This window comes from Plecotus auritus (assembly GCF_963455305.1).
Source record: "Plecotus auritus genome assembly, chromosome: 6".
Classification (NCBI taxonomy): Eukaryota; Metazoa; Chordata; class Mammalia; order Chiroptera; family Vespertilionidae; genus Plecotus; species Plecotus auritus.
In genome coordinates, this window is record NC_137773.1 from 87,773,533 (window position 1) to 87,784,069 (window position 10,537).

The 10,537-nt window shown below is 44.1% G+C and overlaps 1 pseudogene across 1 annotated transcript; it reads right to left on the reverse strand.

The window, feature by feature from the left end:
- Positions 1–7,464: 7,464 nt before the first annotated feature.
- On the reverse strand, positions 7,465–8,335 carry LOC308251238 (protein SET-like; annotated as a pseudogene). Its single transcript has one exon. The product of its transcript is annotated as a protein SET-like (transcript).
- Between the last annotated feature and the right edge of the window lie 2,202 nt (positions 8,336–10,537).

Consider the following 10,537-nt stretch of genomic DNA (forward strand, 5'->3'; position numbering starts at 1 on the left):
AAGTAGTCCTGGATGCAGGTTCTTGCTTTTCGTTACTTTGAATACTTCATTTCAATCTCTTCTGGCCTGAAGTGTTTCTGTTAAGAAATCAGCTGACAGCCTTATTGCAACTCCCTTTTAGGTAACTGTCTCTCTCGGTACCTTTAAGATTCTCTCTTTGTCTTTAATCTTTGCCATTTAAATTGTGATGTGTCTTGTATGGGTCACTTTGGGTTCATCTGATTGGAGCTCTCTGTACTTCCTGAACCTGTATAATTTTTTTCTTTACCAGATTAGGAAATTTTTCTGTCACTATTTTTTTAAACAGGTCCTCTATCCTTGCTCACTTTCTTCTCCTTCTGGTGCATCTATGATGCTGTTAAATTCCATGTTGTCCCAAAGTACCCTTAAGCTATCCTCATTCTTTTTAATTTTTGCTGCTCTTATTGGGTGTTTTTTTCTACCTTGTCTTCCAAATCGCTGATTCAATCCTCTATTTCATCCCACCTACTTTTTACTCAAATGTATTCTTGATGTCACTCTTCATTTCTGACTGGTTCTCTTTCAGGATTTCTATGTCCTTTTTCATGTTGCTGTAGTTCTCACTAAGTTACTTGAACATCCTTATAACCATTACTTTGAACTCTATATCTGATAAATTGCTTGCCTCCATTTCATGTAGGTCTTTTACTGGAGATTCCTCCTCTTCTTTCATTTGTGGCCTATTTCTTTGTATCCCCATTTGGCTATCTCTTTATGTTTGTTTGCATATATTAGATAGAACTGCTATGACTCCCAGTCTGCATGGGATGGCCTTATGTAGAAAGTGTCCTGCAGGTTCCAGTGTTGCAGTCTCCTTGATCTCCTAGCTGGGTGCTCTAAGAGTGTCCTTTGTGTGGGTTATGTGAACCCTTCTGTTGTAATTGGGTCTTGATTGCTGTTGGCCCATTCGTGGGTGAGATCAATCCTCAGGCTGGCTGAATGTGATGCTCAACCCTGACAATGGCATGCAAGTTGGTGTACAGGTGCAACCTCAAGGTGTCTTGTTGGGCTCAGTGGCACAATCTTCCAGATCACTTGAACTCCATGCTCTAGCAATGTCTCTTGTGGGTTATGTGCACCCCCTCTTTTATTTGAGGCTTGATTGCTGTTGGCCCTTTTGTGGTTGGAGTTAACCCTTCAGGTTAGGTGGCTATAGGGGTAAACCTTGATCATCATGTATTAGACGCAGTGCAGGGGCTGCCCCCTAAGGAGGGGTTGTTCCCAGGAGGGTCTGGTGCCTGCTGGGATCCCCCTTTGTGTGTGCCGCTTGTGTGGTTAGTTGGGAGAAGCTCTGGTGTGGTCTGAAGCCCAACCCTGGTTGTACTGGTTCTGGGTCCACTGGGGTGAGTTTCAGGTGCAGCTCGCTGCCAGTCACTGTGTCTGTGTCTACTAGATTTTCATGTGCTTGGGAGGAGCCAATCTTTTCAAAGAAGCAGCTCTTGGTTTCATTGATCTTTCGTATTGTGTTTTTAGACTCTATTTTGTTTATTTCTGCTCTGACCTTTGTAATTTCCTTTGTTCTTCTCACTTTGGGCTTTGTTTTATTATTCTAGTTCCTTTAGGTGTAAGGAACTAGATTGTTTATTTGGTATATTTCTTGTTGTGCTTTTTCTTTTTTTAGGTAAGTCTCTGTTTTGTTATGCAGTTCTCTCTTAGGATGCTTTCCCTGTGCCCCATAAATGTTGGGTCATTGTGTTTTTTATTATCATTTGTCTTAAGGTATCTTTTGATTCCCCCCACCCCTTGATTTCATTGTTAACCCATTCATTGTATAGTAATATATTATTTAGCCTCCTTGTGCTTATGTGTTTTTCTGTTTTCTTCTTGTAACTGATCTCTACTTTCACACCACTGTGATTAGAGAGGGTGCTTGCGTGACTTGAATCTTTTCAAATTTATTGAGACTTATTCCGTGATCTATGCTGAATAATGTTCCATGTGTACTTCTAAAGAATGTATTATATTCTGCTGCTTTGGGATGAAATGTCCTACCTCTGAGCCTGGAAAGAGCTTCTCACTCAGCACACCATTTAGCTAGACCTTCTTAATTGGATTTGAAATTTGTCATGAAATCTTATTTCCAAGTACTAAAACAGAAGTCAGAGTAGTGGTGACAGTCTGCATGAAGATAAGGAGTTTCACTGCTTTAAGCGCTTCACTTCACCCCCTTGATATGTCCACGACGGACCCCAAACCCACCCATAACCTGTTCCTCTCCAAGGAACATGCACCAGGTTCTCCAACTAACCCCCCAGAATCTTTCTATAAGTGTTCCAATCACTAGGTCCACCCTCATACTTTGTCCCCTGTTTCCAATGCCCCCAAAAGATAGCCACAAAATCCACTTGCCAAGACATCCCTGATTCTGAGCAAAAATCCACCTCCTTGTTGGTTTCCCCCACCTGATTATCTAATGTTCTCTGACACCCTGATGTTCTTGAGCCCATCCTGAATCCCCCAAGTGCTGAAGCCCCATATCCACCACAAAGATTCATGTTCTGCTCAAGAGTCTCCCCCACCATAACCCCCTGAAGGATCCCCTCAGTGTCCATAGCCCATCCCCCAAGTTCTATCCTCCCCCAAAATTCTGCCCTCCTGTTTCCCCAGAGTTCCTCATTCAGTCCAGGTCTCCCAGAACACATATCCTATATCTATCCCCAAAGGATACCATGTTCTGAGACCCCAAACCCTCATGGTGGTGCTCATTGCTTTCAGCCCCAGAAATACTTCTACATGAACTTTCTCATAGTGCACCTTCTGACCCTGTTCCTCAGCCTCTCAAATCCTCCCAAAGGCTCCACCCCCAGGACCATCCCAGGATGACCCCACTAATGCCCTAGGCCATCTCCTGTGTTCTGACCCTCAAAGACTCTCTCCCAGGGTTACCCATGATGAACATCCAGAACACCCCACCCTGGGGTTTCAGACTTCCCAGAACCCACATCCCAGGACCTAACCCTAACCCTAATCCTGAGCCCTATCCCTTTAATAAGACACTTTTAGCAATGATGTTCTGGAGGGCTTCTCAGCCCATTGTGGCCTGGGGCAGATACCCCAGGTGGGGCCTCCACCTGAATAGTGGCTCTCTCCCCCAACCCTCATTAGGTCCCTAGGGGCCAACTGTTCTGGGCTGTCTCTCCCTATCTCACCCTATTCCATTAGTTCATTTTAAGTTCACTCCATCTCTCCAGACCTCATTAAGCCTGCTCCTGCAACACCAAAGTCCCTGCCTTAAGGATACCCTTCAAGGCCTCTCCTTCTCCATACTGTCCCTAAAAGGGCCTAGAGTGGGAGTCCAGCCTCTCAGGATGGGGAAATTTGGCATTCTCCCCACAGGGTGCCCTGGTCCCTGCTCCTTCCTGCACCCTTGTTCTCAGCCACACTGGGCCCCTGCTGGAGGCAGGATTCTCTGCCATTACATCATCCAGCCCATCTAATCTCAGGATTCCCCACCCAGCAGCCTGGACATATCCTCCCAGTTGATCAACAAAATAAGAAGGAACTGCCAGAGCTTATTTATGTTCATGTTGGGTATTCTCTTCCCCCAGTCCAAAGAATCATTCATCCTCCATTCATTTAACCAGTCAATATTTAGTGAGCATCTCTCACAAACTCTCTTTTTTTCTGTTTCTTTCTCTCTCACTCATCTTCCAGCACTTTCTTTTCCAGAGTGACAACTCATTTATTTGTGGAGCATGGAGGTCACCCCACCCATCCCCCACATCTACCATCAGAAAATGGGTGTGTGTGAGGGCCCTAGTTATTCCCATGTGCCATGTCCCACTGTGTCCTGAGGGCTGACAGGGCTCTAATCCCATTCCTTGACAGAGGGTAGTCCTCAGCTGCGGGGATGACCCACAGTCAGGCCAAAATCTGCAGATCACAAATATGCAGGGTTGGACCCCCCTGCCTCATCTCTCCACAAGGCCAACAGCTTCAATCTACAGAATCAGCAACAACCCACAGGAGGTTACAAGGTAGCGACGGGAAACATCTCCTTCCTTCCACAAGGGGGCATAATCTCCAAGCTCAAGACAAATAAGGCATGGCATTTAGAACCACAATGACGGCAGCAAACCACACATGCCAGACTTGAAGTGAGACCCACTCCACATCACACTGTCAGCCACACACACACACACACATGCACAACCAGAAGGGATGTGGGACAGGCTGTCTCAAATGCTACAGGAAGTGAGGAGGATGCAGAAACCCCCACAACCCGTACGCTGCTGGGTGGACTGTCATTTAGAACAGACTAAGGTTCCCCCGACTCCAAACCTTATCGGGGGGGTAGAAATTTCCTCTACAACCCTCAGGTCTTGTGCCATCATATCTGCATATTCCCAGGGATGGGGAGGTCGCTACCTCAAGTATTTTTTTTAGAAATCACATCTCTACACCCTCTGCCTGCCAAACCCCCACCCTGAGCACGGAGAGCACTAAAGACCCTGAACTTCCTCCCTCATGCCCACACACATCCCTCGAGTCTGCTCTCTTTGTGTGGGTTATGGCACCTTCTTGGCCTTGCTGTGTGCCTTTCTGTCCTGCCGGGTCATGAAGCAATGGCAAAAGCGTGGGCCCCACAGAAGTATGGTTTAAGGGGATGTGTGTGTGCCAAGGTGATAAGAAGTGGACTTGTGATGATTAATTTTATGTGTCTACTTGGCTACCAGGTGCCCAAATGTTTGATAAAAGGCCAGTCTAGGTGTTGCTGAGAAGGTATATTTTTTTAGATGAATTAACATTTAAATCTGTAGACTTTGAGTAAAACAAATTATCCTCCACAATGTGGGTGGGCCTCATCCAGTCAGTTGAAGGCCCTAATAAAACAAAAACTGACTTTGCCCAAGGAAGGAGGACTTTTGCCAGCAGACTGCCTTTGGATTCCAACTGCAACTCCTCCTGGATCTCAAGCCTGCCAGCCTACCCTGCAGATTTTGGACTTGTCAGCTTCTACAATTTATCTCTTTCTCTCTGCATCTTATTGTTTCTGTTTCTCTGGAGGTCTCTGACTAATATATATGCCAAGCCCCCTGCCTACCTCAGGACCTTTTCCCCTGCTATTTCCTCTACTCAGAATGCTTCTTCTCATGTCTTATCTTATCAAAGGTAGCCCCATTCTCAGTATGACATAAACCTCTGATTCTATAAAAGGATGATTAAAACAACTGACTTCATGTAAACATCCAGAAAAATCTGCAAGGTAAATATCACCCTAAACAAAGTCAAGCCAAAGGACAAATTAAAAATAAATTCAATAAATCATTTAAAAAATAAAATGACAGAGTATACTATAAATAATAAAAGAAAGGGATAATGTCCATAACATATATAAAGAGCCTTTGGAAAACAATCAATAAGAAAAAATACTACAACAGTCATGAAAAAGTTATCAAAGAATACAAATCTTGAGTTCACAAAGAAAAAACAACAAATGGTTCTTAGTCACAGGAGAAGATTCTCAACCTCATAATGAAAATGAACATTAAAACTATACTGTGATACCATTTTTAACCCATCAGATTGGCAAAGATTAAAAGGTTTGATAACACATCATGTAGGTGAGGCTGTGGGAAAATTGGCAGCATCTTACCGTGATGATGAAGAAGGAAATTGGTACAAATCCTGTGCAGTACAAGTTGCAATATCTACTTAAATGATAAATTCACACACCTTCTGACACAGCTATCACACCTCCAGGAATTTCTCCTTCAGATACAATCACTCTTATGTGAAATTACTTAAGTGCAGCTATCCAGTGAACACTGAAGCACACACAACAATGTCATGTGTTTTCATGAGAAAGGGTTAAATAAATTTCATTAAGACATAGAGAAGGCTACACATCTATAAAAAAGAAACTAGAAAGCTGTGTTCACTGACATGGAGTGATCGCCAAGATATATTTTAAGTAAAAAAAAGGAGGGGGAAGAGGAGGAGGAGAAAGAGAAGAGGAAGAAGAAGAAGAGGAAGAAGAAGAAGAGGAAGAAGAAGAAGAAGAAGAAGAAGAAGAAGAAGAAGAAGAAGAAGAAGAAGAAGAAGAAGAAGAAGAAGAAGAAGGAGAAGAAGAAGGAGAAGAAGAAGAAGAGGGAGGAGGAGGAGGAGGAGGAGGAGGAGGAGGAGGAGGAGGAGGAGGAGGAGAAGAAGACTTGGAATGATCTGTTATTATTTATGTAAAAACAGGAACAAATGAATGTGTAGATATTTTTTGAAAAGGCCTAGACTATTTCTGGAAGATCTCACAAGAAACCTGAATAGTGGCTGCTTCTATAATAGTTTCTAAGATTTATTTCATTATTACACACGAAGGAGCAATCATTTTTAGACATTTCCTCTAATTGCCTCCCATGAACATTTAATACTGCAGATCTATTGTATACATTTTTATATATTCTATGTGTATCTGCACTTTATACATAAAAAATGGGTTTGTTTTTTTTTTGCCCACTACCAGAACCATTGTTTACCCTCTTGGGGGTGATAACACCCCCATTGAGGACTGGGAGTCACCAGGGGCCTGGGCATGGAGGTGGGCAGGAGATTCTCATTGCCTGCCTTTTTTTTTTTGTACACATTTCGTTTTATTGTAACAAAGCAACTTGTACACTTTTAATGTTTAAAACTGAGCATCATCTTTTCTTTCCAGTGAAACAAAAAGAAAATTTAAAAATAAACAGGAACAAAATTACAATAGAGAAATGTCAATTCCAAATAAGATCCTACAGGTTCTGCTGATTCTCCCATCGAGTGGCAGGGCTCAAGTCATCATTAGGAGAGAATTTTATTTTAAAAGTGCCATCTTAGACTGCAAGGATGTCCATTAAACATGACAAAGGAGAAGCCATGTTGTCAAAATGCCCACTTAACCCACCCAAACATCTCAAACCCACCCTTTGCTCACCTTCTATAACACCCCCCCCTTTTTTTAAGTTTTTTTTTTCTTTTTTTAAACAAGAGAAAGTAGACAGATACATGTTGGTAAATGCTAACTGTCCATATTCACATAGAGACACAGTGTAATCTCTGAGCCCAATATACAGAGAAAGGAGGAAAAAAGGTAGAATTCTATGCACTACTACACAGGGGCCTAGCAACCTGCAGCTCCCAGCAGAGCTAAGGGAGCAGGTGGTTTTTCTTTTTTCCCACAGAGCACGGTGGTGTTGATTCCATTAAGTTTTTCTTGAGACAGGAAGGGATAAAAATGAATTTGGAACAGAAAGGGGCAAAGATTCTTTTCCCACTGTATTCTGCTCAAGGTACATCCCCCCCCCCCAAAGAAGGTGAGAACCATGGTGTAAAGGAGAGAAAAAGAGACCTCAAAAACAGGGCAACTGAGCACAAGAGGGGGGCGGAAAAAGAAAAAGGAAAAAAAAAAAAAGACTGCAACTTGCTCCCAGGGACTGGAGAAAATTAAAAAAGTTTGGGATCCATCAGTGTTCATTAGTCATCTTCTCCTTCATCTTCCTCTCCTTCTTCCCCCTCATCATCATCTTCATCTTCTTCACCTTCATCCTCATCCCCTTCTTCATCAATATCTTCCAACCCTTCCTCTTCTTCATCATCATCATCATCTTCTTCTCCTTCCCCTTCTTCATCATCTATGTCAGGAACCAAGTAGTACTGTAAAGGATTTGGCCAAATGTCATCTTTGGTGACTTCTCCTAACTCATCTGCACCTGCATCAGAATGGTCAGTAAACCTGGTAAAGAAGCTTTGTGGTTCCTCATGCTGTCTCTTCCTGCTGGCTTTATTCTGTGTTTGACTTGAACGTTTTGTCAAATCCTTTCCAGATTTCCATTTGATTTCAGTGGACTTTGAAGATGGATCACCACTCTCATTCAGATGAAACTCTTTGGAGAGAACTTTATTTTCAAAGTAAGGATTTTCATCAAAATAAAAATCTATTCTGTAACCTGATTTAATATCTTCAAATTCTGTCACTTCAACTCTTGTCAAATAATGCAGCGCCTCTTCATCCTCTTCCCCAAGCAGTGCAGACACTTGTGGATGGTTGACAAATGTTGTTACCCAAAAATTTGGGATTTTGGCGATCAATTCTGACCTCTTCTGAAAAAATGGTTGGCGAAGTTTGTTATATTTCTGTTCTACTTTCAAAATCTCCTCACGGGCTTATTCATTAAGTCTGTCTATTTCATTTTGTACTTTATCAATATGTTCAATCGCTTCTTGCTGTTCTTTTTCTCCCTTCGGCACGTCCGTCCGGAGGGGTCGGCTTCTTCTCCGGCTTGGGGGCTGGAGCCAGTTTCGGTTTCTTCTGAGGTGGGAGCGAGGACTGGCGTTTGGGGGCCATGCTGTGAGACAAGTGAGGATCTGGTCGCTGGGAAGTGGCCGGGCTCGAAGGCGCGCTGAGCACTCTGCCCTTTTGAATTATTAGAATTTTGAATCGTGTGAGTGTATTTTTTAAAATATGGATGTTTACTTAAGTTCTTCTGGCATCACTATGGCAGCTCTGTTTCCTTCCCTCTCCCTAGCTGTGCTCATCTGACTTCTGTTTGAGTCTTTGTCAATGGATGGTGTCTCCTGTCTCAGCCATGAGTTTTGGGAGAGCAGTGGCCCCGTGTGTATCATTCACCTAGCACACAGTCACGCCCAATAAATGTTTGCTGAGTGACTGAATGAATGAGCCACAACATTGGCTGAACTGACAGGAATCCTCCCAAGTAGGGAGCCCTCTCCCTCTCTTCCTCCTGGCATTGGAGTCAGAGAAGACTGGATTTGAGTCATGCCCGGTCACATGCTGTGTGACCTTGGACAAGTGACCTGACCTCTCTGAGCTTCACTCAACACCTGTAAATGAGGGTAATACCAGTGTCACTTCAGGGGGGCTTTATGAAGATTAAGCAAGATCACACAGGCCTCTAGGAAGTATGGAAGGACACTTCTCAAACTGCGGTTGTATTGGGGGCTGTGACTGGAAGGAGGGGTGTGATTCACATTTACCCTGTATATTTATGCATTGTTTGAAAGTTTCACAGTGCAAATGACGACAAGGAAATAAATTTTTTAAAACTATTTTGAATGATGAACAAAATGGACTTGCTCAGTAGACAGTAAGTGCTCAGTAGACAGTAAGTGCTGCTATTTTGACTAGAGAGTGCAAAATAGTATCCAAAGTCTGCCAGCCAGCCACTGCCACTGAGACCCTCCCCCAAGGGTTTAAGCAGAGAGAGGACCCACCAAGTCACCTCCCAGACCTCACCCCAGACCCAGATCCCCTGTTCTTTGGGGGACCCAGGAGAGAGACTCTTTGGGGCACGCAGGTCATTCCAGCAGGCACATCACGGACTGGGTGGAGATTAAGGTTTGCTGAGTGATACGAGGCCCAAAAGTGCAGTGTCAAAGCTTGTTTTCATTTTAATATTTGACAGCTTGTTCCTCATGAAATTTTTTATGATTAATTTGGCTTTTTAAAGTATTGCATTGATGCCAGGGACTGGGGGAAGGGACTGTCACGGAATCCTACGCTTTCAAAGGGGGAATTGAATGGTATGGAGACGATCTCAATCCAAGTCATCTCACAGAAATATTATTTACTTTATAAGCCTGGACATCAAGTGCACAGCATGGTGAACAAAGACAACAGTATTGTACTGTAGTCATTAAGCTAGCTAAGAGACTAGAGCTAAGTTACTAAAAAGAAAAGATAATTATGGAATGTGGTAGAGGTGCTAATTATCCCTAATGTGACAATCATCTGACAACATATAAATGTGTCAAATTACATGTGGTACACCTTAAATTTAAACATAGTTATAGATCAAATATATTTCAACTAAAAAAGGAAAGGAACAAATATTCCCCTTACATTTTGCTCAGGGGAATGCCTCGCTTGCTGGCCCTAATCCAGCCCATGGACACAGACACATGGAGGATGGAGGAGCTGAGCCAGTTTGCAGGAGACGGGCCTAGGGGGGAGAGACCTGAAGATCAGGCTCCTGGAGACTATGGTCCAGGGCTCCTCAAGAGGGGAAGCCACAGGGCATGGTCTCCATGGAACCCAGGAAATCACTGACACCACTGCCCCTAACTGGGGTGGGGCACCTGCAGCTGCGGGGCCCACCCACCCAAGCCTCTGCCCCAGGAGCAAGAGGGACCAGGCCAACACCTCACCTCAGCACAGCGGCTTCAACCCAGCCCAGGGGAGGGCAAGTTTCATTCTGACAGAGAGGGAATTCTAGTCTGAGCAGGATCTTATACACGTACATACACACCACTTACCCCCTCACCCTCAGCTGTCACCTGGGCCTCCTGAAACTTTGTGGGACACATATGGCTGCCAGATATGGAAAAGCAAAGGGTGGGGAGGCTGGGCCTGGTGACAGAGTTCAAGATCAGAAGCTAATTGATTTGCCCAGAGCCCCACTGATGACCAAGCCACTGGGCAGTGAGTGAAAAAGCTGGGCCAGCCCACCTGGCTGGCAGCTATCCGCAGGTGGGTCATCTTACCTCCTGGGCCTCAGCTCTTCCATCCCCTTCCCCCAGCCCCATGCCT